The sequence below is a fragment of the Podarcis cretensis genome (assembly GCF_951804945.1).
Source record: "Podarcis cretensis genome assembly, chromosome: 3".
Lineage (NCBI taxonomy): Eukaryota > Metazoa > Chordata > Lepidosauria > Squamata > Lacertidae > Podarcis > Podarcis cretensis.
In genome coordinates, this window is record NC_137172.1 from 98,091,491 (window position 1) to 98,110,447 (window position 18,957).

General features: G+C 41.9%; 1 long non-coding RNA gene across 2 annotated transcripts in view; it reads right to left on the reverse strand.

The window, feature by feature from the left end:
* Positions 1 to 1,494: 1,494 nt before the first annotated feature.
* LOC307212764 overlaps positions 1,495 to 18,957 on the reverse strand; it is a 272,381-nt gene continuing 254,918 nt past the window's right edge. For both annotated transcript variants that reach the window (XR_013837191.1, XR_013837192.1), the window contains one exon: positions 1,495 to 1,974. This is a non-coding gene — a long non-coding RNA (uncharacterized lncRNA). The remainder of the gene's footprint in view (positions 1,975 to 18,957) is intronic.

The following is an 18,957-nucleotide window of genomic DNA, read 5'->3' on the forward strand; positions in this document are numbered from 1 at the left end:
ACATGTGTAGGGTTAAAATAAGATGCCTTTGCCTTTAGAGTGCTTGATATAGCTAGACCGACCCCTCTGGCTGAAGTGGTTTTTATGAGTATCACCTGACATCGAGGACCTTCTCGCTTCCTCTCTCTTCCCCCCATGCCCTCAACTGTATCTCTGGATCTTAAATCAACAGCCAAGTAGCTGCTTATCAGGGGTATCTTTTACAGCTCAGAAGAAAGGTGACTCCCGTGTCAAAGCCTTTTTGAAATTTCTCAACTCCATTTTACACAGCTGCAGAGAAGGCACAGCATTGCAAGTATTCATTATTGGAAAACTGCGTCTGAGCAAACAACAAACAAACAAATCCCCATCTGTGACCAAACGTAGCTATTCCACAGGCTTGCCTGCTTTAGGCAATGATCCTCTACACCAGGGAAGGCTAACCTTTCTTAGCCAAGGGGCCATATTGCAAGCTGGGCAACCCATCAAGGACTGCTTGCCAGCAGTGTGCATGGCCAAAACACACTCATTTGCTCTTTCGCACACCTACAGGCAACTCCCGATTTACCCGGGGGTTCCGTTCCAAGGCACCATGCATCTAAATGAAATTGTCTATACAGTGGTACCTCGGGTTACATACAAGCTTCAGGTTAAATACACTTCAGGTTACAGACTCCGTTAACCCAGAAATAGTACCTCGGGGTAAGAACTTTGCTTCAGGGTGAGAACAGAAATTACGTGGCTGTGGCGCGGCAGCAGCAGAAGGCCCCATTAGCTAAAGTGGTGCTTCAGGTTAAGAACAGACCTCTGGAATGAATTAAGTAAATAACCAGAGGTACCACTGTATTTGAAACACCATGGAAAAAGCCTGAAAACACCCCGTTCCGCCCCTTTTTGTTACGCTTTTGGGTCTGCGTGATCATGCTCATATCGAATGCACCTAAAACACTCACTGCCTGTATAGTAAAGATGCACACTCCACACCCACAAACCAAACACCCACAACTTCACACATATTCAGACTGTACCTCTTCCTCTGCCGTCAGGTAAGTTTGATTTAATTACCCCTCCCTTGTTCCCAATGTAGATATTACTTTCCCCCTTGTTCATGATGTAGATCTTCGATCACCCCTAATTTCTGGGTCCTGCCATTTTGTCATTCGCATCAGGTGCCAAAATGTCTTGGACCATCCCCAAGTGGAAGGCCACTAGTAGTGGTTTCACAGGCCAGATCCAGCCTGCTAACCATGGATTTCCTACCTCAGCTTTATAATACTTACCTGAAAATACTTTGGGATTTTCTATTGAATAGTTACGCATCGGATTGTATGGTTAGGGTGGAATGGGGTTATTGGTTTGTTTTTGTTCTTGCTTTTATTATGTATTCTGTGTTCTCGTTTTGTATTTTTATCTTGTGAACCGCCCTGTAATCTTTGGATGAATTTAATAAAAATATAATTTAAAACAACAGCAACAACAAACGTACATCAAATGCACTTTAAATGTATGATCTGCCTGTAGTGAATGTGTCTTGCTTAATATTACCTCTGTTTGCTACTTTCCTTGGGCACCTTTTCCTCCAGTAGAGCAAATTCCTGGCTTCTCTCATTTGCTCTTCTTCATCAGTGCTCAGAATTAATCTAAGCTTCCACTTTTGTGTAAAATTAGAGTTGTAACATCTGATTGATATGCACATTTCAAGCAGATGGGCAGATGTTCTAAGGCAAGTAGAAGTACAAAGGAGCTATAAAAGGTAATAAAACATCTACTTGTAATAATAAAGACCTGCTTTTCATTATATTTGAATCCATTTGCCCTCCAATTGCACTGATTCATACAGCATGGTTAGTGTAATACAAGGATGGGCAGAGCACAATTGGGATTTACTGGCAGATTTCTGAGTGATTTGCCACAGATCAGCTTTTCTTCTTCTTCTTCTTCTTCTTCTTCTTCTTCTTCTTCTTCTTCTTCTTCTTCTTCTTCTTCTAAATTAGGCTGTGGAAATGAATGAAACATGGATTTTTTTGAGTGTGTGGCAGGACAGTGATTTCAGATCTGGTAAATGAAAACAAATTCCTGGGATTAGCTCAGAAGCAACCTATTCCCTCATTCTAAGGGCACACAGGAACAAACCACTGTCGAGTGGTTAACTCACTACCGTCTACACCAGAGTTCCCCAAACTTGGGTCACCAGCTGTTTTTAGACTACAACTCCCATCATCCTTAGGTAACAGGACCATTATTGTCTGGTTTCAGACAAAGTGTAATGGTTCTGGGGTCAGATTCTGCTTCTTCAGGGGATGAGGTTGAGGACTGTGCAGAAGGAGAATGGCTTGCAGAACTGGCTCTGGAAGCGATTTCAATAGGTAAACCTGCTGTGCCAATGTCCCTCCAGCCCAAGGATGTAGTGTTGACACCCTTAGACCGGGAGGACTGCTTTACAGGAAAGAAAATTATAATGAAAATGGAACTCCTTCCAAATGTCAGGCTGACATAGATTAGGTCATCTCCAATGGCCCATTTTCAACAGTAATGCCCTTTATGTCATATCTGAATGTGATATTTTGGGAGTAGATTTATATCAGGAGGGCCAGACACAGGAGACAGAAAGAGAGAGAGAGAGAGAGAGAGTTATTTCTCTGTAAGTCAGTTTTCCAAAAGCAGATTCATTGGAATAGCTGGTTGGAGGGAGGAGGAGACCTCTACCTGTTGGTGTCCCACTGTTCTGATTCAAATATAAAGCTGCCCTGGTCATAGTCTCCAGATAATGAACTGCATTGAACTAGGATTAATTCATTGTGGGCCTGCTTTATCTCAAACTATGCAGACGCTGTGAAAGTCATTTGCATTTCAAAACAAGGATTTGTTCCAATTGGCTTGCGAACACCTGCTTTTCACAAGCAGCAAATGACATACACACAATTTTACGGGATAGGTGGTGGGTTTGGAGAAGCAACAACAACAGAAGAAACCGGTCTTCTAGCTTATTATTAAATATAGACCATTTCATAAATTAAAGTGGGGGTGGGGGTGGGACATACACCACCACCCTCTCTGCAAATGGCAAGATCTTTAATAGAATCTTGGATGTGTTTGCACACAATAGCAATTTCAAGATATTGTAGCCCAACCAAAAGCAGCTGCATGGGGCTGTTGGATACAGTCTGCAGGAGGAAAGTCACATTCCTCTTGCTCTTTCATTTGTTCATAATTTCATATAGGGAGCACAGGATCATCAGGCATATGGGAAGCAACTGTCTTGCTTGCCTACTGTGCATTGTCATGCAAATATTTAAACATTTATTTATTTGGAATACTGCTTATAGCCTTGAAAGGCTAGATCCTCGAAATAAGGTTGAGCTCAAATCTAGTAGAGGAACAGAAATTACACGGCGTCAATAATACGGAAGAAGGAGTGGTATGGTCCTTGTGAAAATAAGCATGAAAACAGAAATATATAAACATCAAAATATAAATATATAATTTGCAAAATGGCTATCATGATGACAGGTGATGTGGAGGGTGAGTGGATTTTCTAATCAAGCCACATGTCATCTCGGAAATGCCATAATTTGACCAGCGAAGAAAACTGTAGATCTGGAAGAGCAGATCTGTTCCAGCCAGCATAACTGCTCTATAAAGGTTTGGATAAAAAGAAAATCACACTTGGTGTGTGTGTGGGGGGGGGGCGTTGCTCTCTCCACCTTGCCTGCAGCTTATTTTTCACCAGAAAGGTCAGAAACTCATGTCCTGTCATGAAAAATCCATAGACTGGTGTGTGTGTGTGTGTGTGTGTGTGTGTGTGATAAACTAAAAAGGTACTGTTGCCTTCTTCAGATCTCCCTCTCATGAGTTACAGTGATGTCACAGAATGCGTAAATACCTGCTAGCTGTTGACAGGGAAGAACTGGTCATTGAATGGCACAGTAATCTTAAGAAACTGCCTTATACCAAGTCCATTAAACTCAGTAATGTCTGCACTGACTGAGTGTCTTTGAAAGAGTCTCAGTGAGAAGTCTTTCCAGGCCCAGCTAGAAGCGCTGCTTGGAGATTGAACCTTAGGCTCTTTGTGAATTACCATATTTTTTGCTCCATAAGACTCACCTTTCCCCTCCTAAAATGGGGAAATGTGTGTGCATCTTATGGAGCAAATGCAGGCTGCGCAGCTATCCCAGAAGCCAGAACAGCAAGAGGGATTGCTGCTTTCACTGCGCAGTGATCCCTCTTGCTGTTCTGGCTTCTGAGATTCAGAATATTTTTTTTCTTGTTTTCCTCCTCCAAAAACTAGGTGTGTCTTGTGGTCTGGTGCGTCTCATAGAGCGAAAAATATGGTATGTGTATTATTGCTAGAGTTGTTGCTACTATGACCGCCACCAGCTGAGTTGAGGAGCTAACCTCCATAAAGGCCTAAGGACTGACTGGAATTAGTGCTCCAGGTAGGCTATCCAGTGACACATGGGAGGAAGCAGAAAGGCAAGGAGAACAGAGAGAATGCTGAAAAGCCTCACATTGCATCTGAGGATGGAGTGGGAAAACTAGTGGCTTGACAGAGAGGGAACCTAGAGCTGACCAGAAAATGTAGGCCAGTTATTTTTCAATTGTTCATTGGGTGGAAAAGCTACCGAACTATTTGTTCTCCCACTTCCCACAATTACTCCATGTGAACCCTTCCTATAAGGATGCCTGAGCTAGATGCTCCAAGCTTAGACCATGTGGTTTTATTATTCTTATTTATTAAAATTATCTACTGTCATCTTTGTGTTTCTATACAAATAATTTAGAAACTCTCTTCATTTTTGAAACTAAGCTTTCTTTTCTTGCCGCTGTATGGAAAAGCACATGAATCAGACCTTTGAAGAGTTTGTAAGTAAACCATTTTTAACTTACCAAACATGTGGTCTTTTTCTATGCTAAGGGAAGTGGGGAACTTTGGAAACAACTTAGAAGGGGATATTTTAAAGGTCTAACAGCCTACATCTCCACTTGTTCTGTGATTATAATTTTCTGCTGGGGTTCCCTCACCAAAGAGTATTTGCCTCAAATCTGGATCTAAGCATCCTGGAAATTCTCCTTTTATCAAAATGCCAATGGAACTGCCACATAAAAATAGGCCCGGCTACTTTCCCACCCAAACCGCTCGTGCCTTTGAGTGACTCTTAGCAAGAAAGAACTATGGCCTGAGCCACAGGTGCAGAATCACTGGCCCTCAGATCAAATCCAGCCTGCAATGTGTTCCTGCATTGTCCTTGGCGTCTCTGCCTCAGCATCCCTCTTGTTCAGTGCTGCCTCTTTCTTTTCTTGCCAAAGCCCTCCTCTTCATTGCATTTCTAAGATCAGGGTCAGGTGAAAGAGAAGTTTCTGTCTCCTCTACGAAGGATGGAAGCAAACTGATCTGCCACAGGAGGGACAAAGCAATCTCTTTCTATGTGCTAGACGCCCCCCCCTCTATTTCCATGATGCATGGGAGGGAGGGGGTGGCAGGAACAAAAACAGAGGGCAGAGACAGGGGGTGGCTGCTAAGGATGGGCAAATCTGTCCGTTTTGTTTTCTCTCCATTATTCCAGTCTTAAGTTTGGTTCTCCACATTTTCACATCAGTATGTGGTTGGTCTGTTTTAGTTTTTTTTAAAAGTCCTTATGATGATTCTGCAGCATTTGAGTGCAAATTTCTCCTAAAATACACATTTTTAGGTCATTTTCCCTACCACAAAACAATTTTTGTATGTTATCTTAACTAATACATGCATTTGTATGAGACTTTACGAAGTTAAAATAACATACAAAAATTGTTTTGCAGAAACAATACAAAAATTGTATGTGCATTAATGTACACATAACTTGGCTCAGGAACTACATTGCAAAATTCTTAAAGGGGGAGATTTTTATTTTGGTTCGTGTATTGTTTTGGAAAGCACGGATTTGATAAGTTGATAAGATCTGAATGTGAACGTAATTGCATTTCTACCCCTCGCAGCCCTGGTATGTGGCTCTGGGTGCACTACCCTTGAATGAATGAAGCACTAGACGTTACCTTTTTACCTAGATGTAAGGGGAAATATCCCTACCCCGATATAAGGAAATAATGTCTGCTAGTGCCTCGGTATTGTCTTGAAACATCCCTAGCATCCTAACATGTCTGTCAAAAATTGAATGGTGTCACATGTAGCCTACCTAACAAAGTTTCCCACCACTATATGGTTTTATGCTCTTAATTCCTTTGGCAAAATTCTACCCAGCTGTGCCCTCCCCCACCCCCCAATGACGAAGCAGTGAAGCTGTTAGGATTTCCTGGTTAATGTTTAAATTAAGGTATACTGTGGAGATTTGGTGCATCCTTCTGAGGCTCATGGGCTGAGGGACAAGGGACAACCCTTCAAAACGAGAAAGGTCAGAAAACCTCGCAGCTGAACAACAGGCCTATTGTAGTGTGCGTTTCTGGTGCCACTAACCTGCCTGCACTTCACCAGGCCATCTGCTTAATTAGGATATTTTCTGTCTTCCCCAGGGAGTTACTCAAAGGCTTAACTGAAAATCCCCGCCTCAATGGAAACTGCTGCATGAATGCAAAATCTTTATTATTTTCTCATTATTAAAGCAGCAGAACGCAAGGGAATCCGCCAATATTCCTAATCAGCAAGGTAATGAAATCATTAGCTTGGACATTCGTGGAGACTTGTAAGACATTTTGCGCGCCCTGATGTTGTGCAGTTCTGATCAGACTTTGTAAATCTATTTGATCTGGACATTGCCTTTTCACAGTTTGTAAAGGAATCGGGGAAGAAGGCTTCATATGCCCACATGCAATCTCCCTCCTCTCAGAAACTGTTGCACCCAAAGATGTTCATCATCATCATAATCATCAATATTTATTACGGCAAACAGCCAGCATACTGAAACCAGAATTTCTGCATAATTCTTTAGGTAAAAGTAAAGATACCCTTGACTGTTAGGTCCAGTTGCGGACAACTGGTTTTGGGCGCTCATCTCATTCTATAGGCCGAGGGAGCTGGTGTTTGTCCGCAGACAGCTTCCGGGTCATGTGGCCAGCATGACCAAGCCGCTTCTGGCGAAGCAGAGCAGTGCATGGAAACGCCGTTTACCTTCCCACCGCAGTGGTACCTATTTATCCACTTGAACTTTGACGTGCTTTTGAACTGCTAGGTGGGCAGGAGCTGAGACCGAGCAACGGGAGCTCACCCCGTCGCGGGGATTCAAACCGCCGACCTTCTGATCAGCAAGTGCCACCCGCGTCCCCTTCATAGTTCTTTACACAGACAATAAAAAAGGATGTTGCGCCGGAAATGTTGTGCATAAATAGTCCACCCTTTCCCGGGACTGTTTGTCCCCCATGAAAGTGAAAGGGGGGGGGGAATTTAGAGACTTTCAATGGGCCAGTGGATTTAAAGAATTTTCAGCAGTGAGTGCATGTGTGACCATAAAACGGGTAGGGAACCCTTTTCACCCCATTTGCATTGGTAAGTCATGGGAGAAGTGCACATGCGAATAAAGGATGGCAACATGTCTTGATAGCATCCGTTGACTAGTCTGAATGAGGTTTAGCATGTTTAGCTTCAAAAACCCATTGTTCCATAATGCAACATATAGTGCAGGGTAAAAAGGAACAGTAGAAACCAAGGCAGGCACTAGCTTATAAAACTAAGGCAATAAACCCAATATTTGAATGCGTCCTGAGTATACACCCCAGATCGCAACAGAATCATAGAAATGTAGAGTCATCTAATCCAACCCTCCGCAATGCACCAACATTAAAAGAAACCATCACAGAACAACTAATAAAATGGAATGATGTGTGGATCCCATACCCTCCAACATTTCTCTGGTGAAAACAGGAATGTCCTTTTTAAGAAATAATAATAATAATTAATAATATTTATACCCCACCCATCCGAATGGGTTTTCCCTAGCCACTCTAGGCAGCTTCTAATATACAGTGGTACCTCTGGTTTCGATCCAGAGGTCCGTTCTTAACCCGAAACCGTTCTTAACCCGAGGTACCACTTTAGCTAATGGGGCCTCCCACTGCCACCGTACCGCCAGTGCACAATTTCTGTTCTCATCCTGAGATAAAGTTCTTAACCCAAGGTATTACAGTGGTACCTCAGGTTAAGTACTTAATTCATTCCAGAGGTTTGTTCTTAACCTGAAACTGTTCTTAACCTGAAGCACCACTTTAGCTAATGAGGCCTCCTGCTGCCGCCGCACCGCTAGAGCACAATTTCTGTTCTCATCCTGAAGCAAAGTTCTTAACCCAAGGTAATATTTCTGGGTTAGCGGAGTCTGTAACCTGAAGTGTATGTAACCTGAAGCGTATGTAACCCGAGGTACCACTGTACTTCCAGGTTAGCGGAGTCTGTAACCCAAAGTGTTATAACGCGAGATGTTTGTACCCCGAGGTACTACTGTATATAAAAACGTAATTTAAAAACTTCCCTATACAGGGCTGTCTTCAGATCTTCTAAAAGTTGTATAGTTACTTATCTCCTTGGCTCAGTGATCACACTATTCCATACCCTCCGATGAAAATAGGGACTTCCATACAATACCCTCCAACATTTCTCTAATGAAAATATGGACGTCCTAAGGAAAAGTGGGACATTCCAGGATCAAATCAGAAAATAGAACAGCTTGTGTAAATCAGGGACTGTCCCTGGAAAATAGGGAAACTTGGAGGGTCTGGGATCCAGTATGCACCTACCATGAGTGTACTGTTACTGCATCAATGACATGGTGCAGAATGTGCCCTGGCAGGGGGCGAGGAGGGGGAGACACGCCAGTCTGGAGTGACCCTTTGTAGTTTTCACTGCAAAAGACTACTACAAACACCGCTACTCTCCTGGAAATGTTCAACTTATGTCCATTTAAAGCATTCATTTTACAAAAAAAAATGCAAGTAGAAACTTTGCTTAGCCTTTCCATACAAAGGTCTTTATCACCGGGGTTAGGCAGGCTATATTGGCATTTGAAAGTTGAAACTGGAGCCTGTCTGCTTTAGACAAGCAACGTTCTCTGCTGTCTGCTGTTGGCTATAATTGTTATTCTCCTGAGCTTCTGCATCTCTGTTTAGAAAAGGTCTCTGATTCAGCCATGAAGGCAAAGCATTTCAAACAAGCAAGATAAAATATGTTCTTAACTTCAAATAGCATTTTTCTTTTGATATATGTGTCTTCCAGAATGCGTGTGTGTGTGTGTGTGTGTGTGTTTAAGCCTTCCAACTGGCTTTCTTTAAAATAGCGCTGGCAGATCCCATTTTTATAACGCAGGCTGCTGCCGGGTGAGATTCAGAGAATAAAATGAGGCTCTGGGGTGCAGCTTCCAAGTTGAGTAGTTGACTGTGTGTAGCTCTCTTCACATGTCATAGGCATGGTGCAGGTATTCATAGGGGGAGCATGGCTGTACGGCTTTCCTTGCCCCCTGACATCCAATTTGAGGGCCCTGCAGCCACTTATACAAAAAGAAAAAGGCTCTGGAAGTTTCATACAAGGAGTTCCGGTATAGTATGTAGTTTGGCCCTGAGATCCATTAAACCTTGTGCTCTCCCCCTGAGCTTATGGAGCTTCCCCAATAAAGATTCTGGTCCCCTAGGAAAAATAAGCCTGGGTGAGCCAGTGATTCAGCTTCCAAGATTTATAGCACTTTAAAATCAAGGGGGCTGGAATCTGTGCCCAAACTACAGCTTTTCAATTTCTTGCAGGCTGAGTGCACCTTGAAATGTCACACGAGGCTTGTGTTTTCTGTCTTGTTTGTTTGACTCCAGATGGGTGACATACAATAATGGAGCAATGAGTCAAAATTTGCACCAAGCATGAGTGAAAATCTCCTATATGCTCTCAGGATATCCTTGCTGGTTGGATGTTGGTCTCGATACTTGCCAGGGACTGGTCAGAGAAGGAATGGGAGAGGAGGAGATGGAGGCAGAGGCAGAGCAGCTGGCTGACACGTTATCACTAGAAAGCATTCCAGACCCACCATCTCCCGGAACCCGGCAACCCTTAAAAGTAGGAGAGCAAAGAGCTCAGAGATAGATGGCCCTCTGCGGCAACCGTGGGGCGCAAACTTATGCACGTTTACTCCAAAGTAAGACCTCATGTGTTCAAGGAGCTCACTCCCAGGTAAATGTGCGTAAGACTGCCACTGTAATGCTCCAACAATGCTACAGTTTTCTTTCCTTACTAAAACCTGAACTGCAATGCAGTTCTTGACCTAAAGCCATGTGTGTGTGTGTTTTCTACTAGAAGTTCCCAGAGCAGTGTGCAGCACAATAATAAGACCATATACTATAATCAATGCAAGTGCAACAACAAACAATTAAAAAATCAGAAATATGCAATAGGAGAAGCAAGGAAAGAAACCTAAAACATGAGCAGAGGTAAAAGATGTCACACATTTAAACTGGCAGGAATGAAACTAGGTGTTGCACATTGAAAACCTATGAAAATAAAAGTGCCTTCAGTTCCTGGCAAAAGATACAAACAGCGCCTGACAGATTTCACTTTGGAGAGCATTATTTTCAATACGCGTAAAATCATTCTAGGATGCTACACAGGGTAGAGTTATAAGGACCTGCACAAAGTTGGTCTCTTCTTTGTTGGCATTTATGGTTAACCTCTTCCCAATCCATTCTTCTTCTTTTCTCTAGTCAGCCGAACAACGTAATAATCATTTGCCACTCAAAACTGCAAAGTTGCCACACTGGTCGGAAATCTGAACAGTAGCCATGAAACAGTTAATGAGGAGGATTTTAATCTGTGGCAAATCAAATTGGCACTTTAATTCCAGTGACAAAAAAGGCAAATCGTGTGACTTGAAGTGGTCCAAATCAGCATTGCTCCAAGAATGCCCGTAACAGGTCATTCATTACGCATCTGGCCTGGATGTACGACAAATCCAACACACGCTCTTTGGAGTGCCAATAGCAAACAGAGATATGGATAAATGAATATTTAAACAGCACAAATATTAACTCACTGTGTTTTCTTGACAAACCCAGCCATTAATGGGAAAGGTTAATTATTTGATATACTCATATCTACAGATTGCAGACGACAGTGTTATTCTGGGCTCGTCTCTCCACTGCCTCCTTCCTAGATGAGCACAGCGTGGAAAGCTATGTACATCTCCCTCTTGGGAGGGGTGATGGGGAAGAGCTTTCTTAATGAGTCTGAACCTTTTTGCTTCAGGGGTCAGTTTATATTACTGGAACAGGCTGTATACTTCCATGAATGGAACTCAACTAATCTTCTTTGGGAGTTCACATGCTCAGTTCACAATAAGATTATGGTCTTTAATAATTATTTTACAAAAGAAGAAGAAATGTGCAAGATTAGTCCAGAGTGTGTGTGTTGCAAATTCATTTCCCATTTGTTAGGCTGATTTTGCTGTTCCAAGATCTTGAACCATCTCCAAAGGACGCTGAAACCAAGTATTGGTTCTGTGCTTATCATAAAGAAAAAGGATGTGCCCCATATATTTGGTACATCAAGAACCCAACCACATCATGTACCATTAAATCAGGGTTCATTTGATATATTTGGTTTGTAGCCAACTAAGCCATATTCAGAGCAGATCTACTGAGGTCAATGGACTTAATTTTGTAGTGTCCATGGATTTCGATACAACCATAACTGGAGAGAGTGGATTGTATTCTGCTCAAAGAACACTCACTGAAGTTAAGTAGCGTGGCACACTTATGTTCATTAATTTCAGGTCTACTCTGGGTACATTTTACTGAATACAGGCCCAGTGCTATTTTTCTAGAAAAAGTGGTGCTGGAACTCACCATGAACTCACTTCTTTCTCTTAGAATGGCAGTGGCACCCACCTGAGAGGTGCCAGAACTGAGTTCCAGTGAGTTCCCCCTGGAAAAAAGCCCCGAATAATCTCTCATGAGTGCTCCAAGTGGCTGGTAGCAAGGTAGCACAAGTCCTCAAACCTATGTATATAACTTACCGTAGTTGGAACAAGTCCACTCAATTCAGTGGGAAATTATGCCTCCTTACAGATTCATTAGGGACGCGGGTGTCGCTGTGGGTTAAACCACAGAGCCTAGGACTTGACGATCAGAAGGTCGGCAGTTCGAATCCTTTCAATGGGATGAGCTCCCGTTGCTCGGTCCCTGCTCCTGCCAACCTAGCAGTTCAAAAGCACGTCCAAGTGCAAGTAGATAAATAGGTACCGCTCTGGTGGGAAGGTAAACGGCGTTTCCGTGCGCTGCTCTGGTTCGCCAGAAGCAGCTTAGTCATGCTGGCCACATGACCCAGAAGCTGTACACCGGCTCCCTCAGCCAATAAAGCGAGATGAGCGTTGCAACCCCAGAGTCGGTCACGACTGGACCTAGTGGTCAGGGGTCCCTTTACCTTTTATAGATTCATTTGTTCATTTAATACATTTCAGAAAATGTATGTTGCACATTCTGAATTTTAAATGTTTTCAAACCGGTATGCAGTAAATATTAATAAAAGCAAGGACAAATTGAAAAGAAAACATATAAAAAGAAAACCAAATGGCAGCGGAACAGAAATACCAGCAAATAAAGCAACGTGGGCTGTGTTTGCTTGCACGCACTGTTTTATAAAACACATTTTCAAAAAGACAAAACATCTCGGCGGATAAAATTGCTGCTTACTAAATGCCAAATCTGTTTAGCTGGAATCCTGTGCACCCAAGTCCACCTAGATTCTATGAAGCTTTTGAGTAGGATTGTCTGTTAACCGTTGTCCTGTGAGGTGATTGCACTAAAAATGGTATCAAAGTTTTATAAAATAAATTTGGCTGCTTAACCACACACTGGCAGACAGAACACCCAGGAAAGCACCATCCCCAAAACACCATTTTCCTGGTCACCACACTCTTCCCTTCTTAAAGGGGTAGCAAACCAAATGTGTCTGAAAAAGGTTCATAGCCTTCCACTAAGGGCTTGAAATGTTAAGTTCCACCCTTCAAATTATTCATGGAAACAGATGGGAAGCCTGTGGAGCTGTTGCCACGCTGGTGACAATGTTCCTAGCACTACTGCCAACGTACTAGTAACCTAGCCATTATCTTTTGTCCCAACTGAAGTTTCCAATTAGTCTCCAATAGGCAGTCCCAGAGGCAACATATCTGCAGTAGTTCATCATCATCACCGTCATCATCATCATCATTTTTATTTTGTATACCGTCTTTCTATCTTACAATACTCAAGGCAGTTTACAAGAAACAAAAAATGTACATCTTATAACAATCTAATGCAATACAAAAATGTGATAATAAAACATAACTTTAAAATAGGCAACCTACATCAAAAAAGTAATATTCAACAATCATTAGAATAGTATAAAATAATAATATCAACATATAAAAGTTAAACAGAAATCCGCTCAACAGTTACAATAAATAATATCTAAACTATAAGCAATAAACAATGGCAAGCCACAGTACATAAAACAATACAATACACATTGAGAAGCAGAGACTAGAAGGTGGGGCAAGGCAGGTTTAAAGAGGCCTTGCCTGATGGAGTCTCTCTCCTCACAGTTCTTCCTCCAGGAAGGGCCGTTATGAGGGCAGTTCATGGCAGATAGAAGCAGGGTCATTGTGTACTAAAGTTATACAGATATCAATGAGACACGGGGGAAAAAATACTTAGAATGCAAAGTTTCCAAACTGGATAGCAGTTGGTTAGAGCTTGGTGCTGATAACGCCAAGGTTGCAGGTTCAATCCCCATATGGGACAGCTGCCTATTTCTGCATTGCAAGGGGTTGGACTAGATGATCCAACTCTATGGTTCTATGATTCCATGATATTTAAGCAGAAGGCTGGGTAAATGTACAGATGGTGGCAACTTACTCATCTAGGGAGATTCTGTGAAAATTTAAGCCCTGTTGAGGCATTATGCCCAAATAAGAAATGTCAACACAGGTGGAGTGGCGATGTGCACAACACAACGGCCCAGTCCTGAACACGAGAGCACTCAACCCATTTGTGTTCTTCAGCAATTATATCTAGAGGTCTCCTGCTTCCAATGCTGAATATACTAGTACATTGAAATTGAAATACTTTATTGTCACTTGTACAACTTGTACACAGTGAGATTACACGAGCACCCCCCACTCAGCTCTCTTAGTCTTAATTCCCCTTGTTTACTGACGCACACCCACCAAACCCGAAAGTCAGTTGCCCTGTTGTTATCTTTTCATTCAGCAGCCTAACAGCCCACGGATAGAAGCTGCTCTTTATCCTGTTGGTGCGACTAATCTAATACATAATACTAATACATAACCTAGGATTGACATATTAAAAAAAGTGAAAATCAGGACACAATTTTTTGACCAAAGCTGTAGCGGTTTTTGAGCTTTTTTATTTTCAGGTTTTCAATGTTATTTCCATCCTTTTCATATATTTTCATTTATACAATACTAAGACATTCCTGCCCCTCCCTGGCTTCCAAAGTTAACTTTAATTCCATGCATCTGATTATGTTTTCTTAACTCTTTGCTTCTTCCATTTTTATATCTTAATATATTTCATTTGCATCACAAATGTTATAATAGTCTTGCTAAAGTTTCTCTGTAATTACAATGGGTTTTTAAGTATTCTACAAATTTTGTAAAGTTTTTGGTTAGTTTTTTTAATCATCTGATGTCTGATCCTGACGGTCAACTTTGCCATTTCTGCATAGTCCATCATTTTTAAAATGCAATCTTCCTTTGTTAGTACTTTCTGCTCTTTCCACATCTGGGCCAGCTGTGGTCGCATACATAAAAAGTCTTTTGATGTCTCTTGGTATTTCATCTCCTGTTATACCTAATAAGAAAGCTTCTGGGTTTTCTAAAATAAAAGTTATCCTAAGCATTTTTCCACAGTTCATTATATATCATTTCCCAGAAGCCCTTTACCGCTTTGCATGGCCACCACATGTGTAAAACATTACCCAGTTTTCCCTTACATTTCCAACATACCGTATTTTTTGCTCTATAAGACTCACTTTTCCCCTCCTAAAAAGTAAGGGGAAATGTGTGTGCGTCTTATGGAGCGAATGCAGGCTGCGCAGCTATCCCAGAAGCCGGAACAGCAAACGATCCCTCTTGCTGTTCTGGCTTCTGAGATTCAGAATATTTTTTTTCTTGTTTTCCTCCTCCAAAAACTAGGTGCGTCTTGTGGTCTGGTGTGTCTTATAGAGCGACAAATATGGTATATTTGACACACTTTTATACATTTCCCCAACTTTTGAGCTATTTTTAAGGAAATTCGGCAAAATCTAGACTTCCGACATGGGTTGCCATACGACCGGATGTTCCCAGATATTTCAGCATTTTTTGGACTGGATACTGCTTTCGACTGCCGTATTCCAGTTATGTTCAGGAAATTCCAGGTGTATGGCAACCCTAACGTAACCATCATGACTGGTAGCCAGCCATGGAGAGAATGATTTGAATCCTCACAAGTCCTTGAGTAGTATTTCCAGTTTAAGAACAGGAAATGCTAAGCAGAACGGGAAACCATTGCCATAAGAATAGGGCAATTGCCAAGGCCTGGAATAGATTGCTATTATACATTTCCTCTAGAAATCCTTAATTGGTTGCTGTTGGAGACAGGATATTGGTCTATATTGACAATTGGTCTAAGAAGCAAGAAGGCCGCTCTTAAATTTAATGTTTGTTCTGATGTCATGTTGAACTTTATGAAATACCTGATTATGTCAAGATAGATTACACTGGCGTGGTGAATACTGGCTATTTCAACAAAGTCAGATGATCCCATTCATTCCACACCCACCCCAATTTTCATATGACTGAAGCATTTTGAATAGTGAATAGTCATTGACAGGCGCTCTGTTACATGAATAGAGTCCCAAGGGATCTCATGAATTGAATAAAGAACTTTGTTTGGCTAACAGATATAATCAATCACTGTTTTACGATTTTTAATGATTTCGCAGGGCTCAGCTTCTTTGCTGGGATAATACTCTCTCTTTTAATTCTGAATTGCAGACGGATGCTTTTCTATACATCAAAATAAATAAAACCCAAAATATATCTATACTTTCAGGTTGATGCATACCTAGAGACTTCAGTGCTTCAATAATAACTTGTCCAGTGCTTCAACTTCAGTAATGACTTATCTGATAAACAGGGATAGCTCAGTCAGTAGAACATGCATGAGACTCTTAATCTTAGAGTTGTGTGTTTGAGCCCCACATTGGGTGAAATATTCCTGCATTACAGGGGGTTCAACTAGATGACCCTCATGGTCCTCTTCCAACACTACAATTCTATGATTCTAAGTACAGGAAGTAAAATGCTCTTGTAGTCTATGCTGTTTGCTTTGCATAGTACGAAGTCACTACTTTATGCCAGAAATGCAAGAAATATTTATTTACAATACTGTGTATTCCAGGCATCCCCAAACTCGGCCCTCCAGATGTTTTGGGACTACAACTCCCATCATCCCTAGCTAACAGGACCAGTGGTCAGGGATGATGGGAACTGTAGTCCCAAAACATCTGGAGGGCCAAGTTTGGGGATGCCTGGTTTATTCCAGTGATCACAACCACAGTTCCACAGCTGCACTTGGTGAACTTTTGGCTCTATTTTATCCTTAGTTTGTCTATTGAAAACGCTCCAGATATTACTTTTAATCATGCTTGTTGCTAACATATATATCAGAGCAGATCTGATTTTTATCACACCCTTCCTCCAAAGACCATGAAAGGGGGGCTTAGACAGACTCCCCCCTCCCCCGATCTTGTGAAACTGGTTAGGTCAAGAACCATTGATTCCCCTCAAGGATCCTGGTAACTGTAGCCAGAGGGAAACATGCACTGGGCTAGTGATAAGGGGAGAAATTTGTTTGGTTTGCATTTTAAAACAAATCAGCCAAATTTTCTGGTCTGCAAATCAAAATCCAGCTATCAACTGGATTATAGAGTTTTCCAAACTTTGTGAAGCAGTTTCAGTTTTATATTTAAAAATGCTGAAAAAACAGAACCATGCCTACAAAAATGGAAAACTGCTTTTGTTTTGGACCAATAGGAAAGCGTGAATTTGCAGCGAAAATTCCCTTACAGTGAATACTTCTCCATGTCTAGTCAGAAGTAAGTCGCAAAGAGTTCAGTGGTACTTACTCACATGGGTATGAGATTACAGCCTCTACAGACTTTAATAGCCCATCAGATTTGTAATGGTCTCTTAATACACAATATTGTTAGGCACACTCCTAAGATCTTTTAGATGTGCCTAATGTAAAGGGTGGATGTGGCAAACAGACATTTGAAAAGCCTGTGGACCATACATGAATACCTGTCAAACGAGAGCTGGGTTTGGTTGCAGCTTCTTATTGAGTTCAGTTGGTGACAAACCCATCTTTGTTTCTTTATAATGTGCATAAGCGGTCCTGAGTATAATTTTAACTCAGATTTGCCACTACAGCTTCCCAATTTACTTATTTATTGGTAGTACTGGTTTATAATCAATTAAAGATTTCAGTTGACTGTAGCATAGAATGAAACATAAAATCTAATGTCCCCTTGATCTTTTTTCCTTAATGCACATTTACACACATACATATATTTTCCTCACCTACAGTGTTCTAGCTCTTATACTTGAGAGGGAAACTGCCCCTCTCCATTGCCCATTAAAATAGTTTATAATCCACTCTCTGAGAAAGTGTTTGAATCAGGTATAGTTTAGCATCCAACTAGGCTTAGTCTGCTGGATCAATGAACCTTCCAACACTGGGCATATTTCTCCCACTAAGTTATTTATCCAATGGAATGCTAAATTTTGCAGCTCCAATAATTGAATTCCAGAAGTGCATTATTCACATAAAATAGTGACAATCACATTGTCAGACCTAACTTTTAAAACTTGCCTCCCATTTTAGCTTCACAATCTTGGTGTCCAATAGATCCAGGAGGCTGGCATTTAATAGGTGCAGGAGAACCAATATGCGTCTTAATGTCAAATTTGCAGCAGTATTAACTGCAGTGCAAGTATGGAACTTGGACACACTGCAGAACAGTAGCTGAATGGATTTCCTTAGTTTGCACTCAGATAAGGAGGTAAGGTGCCCCCCAAGCCATGTTTTAGACCACATATATATCTTTAGTGCATATGAAGTATCAAAAAATCACAACAGTGCTCATAAATGCACCACTTTCCTGAAATTTCATCCGGATTGATATCCAGGTGTGGGCCTTTCGACCTTTCTGAGAGTCTTTGTTCTCCTCCACTACTGAAATCTCTTTTTTGCTTCTCTTTAATACCTGAAATGGCACCTCTGCAACAATGGAACTGAGTATAGACTGTTCCGTTTTTACAAAGGGACTTTAAAAAAAGATTCCGCCTGACAATGATATATGGAGAATTGCCATACAAGTGTCTCCTGCCCCGGTGCTGTAGCAACTCCTACTCCCTGGACTAATACAAAATGGTATACAGAAGTATCGCTGCCGTGTTCGCATGCAATGTTAAACCAAACCATAGTCTTCATGCAAGCATGCAGGTTCCCAGAGAGGAGACTGTGGTCCTCTTCCGGTTCTGCTACTGCCCTGTGAGCCAAGCCATGGTTTATCTTAGCATGTCATCCCAGCCCTAGCTTGTGGTTGTCTCCTCCAGGCAAATGAAGAGCTGTAAACCAAGAACAAACCTGGATTACAACCTATGGTTTGTCTGTAGCTTGTGTAGTTTAAAAAGGCCTGTATAACTTCAGATCAAACACACGACCCAGCTAAAGGGACCCCTGACCATTAGGTCCAGTCGTGGCCGACTCTGGGGTTGCGGTGCTCATCTCGCTTTACTGGCCAAGGGAGCCAGCGTACAGCTTCTGTCTCATGTGGCCAGCATGACTTAGCCACTTCTGGCGAACTAGAGCAGTGCACAGAAACGCCGTTTACCTTCCCACCGGAGCGGTACCTATTTATCTACTTGCACTTTGACGTGCTTTCGAACTGCTAGGTTGGCAGAAGCAGGGACCGAGCAA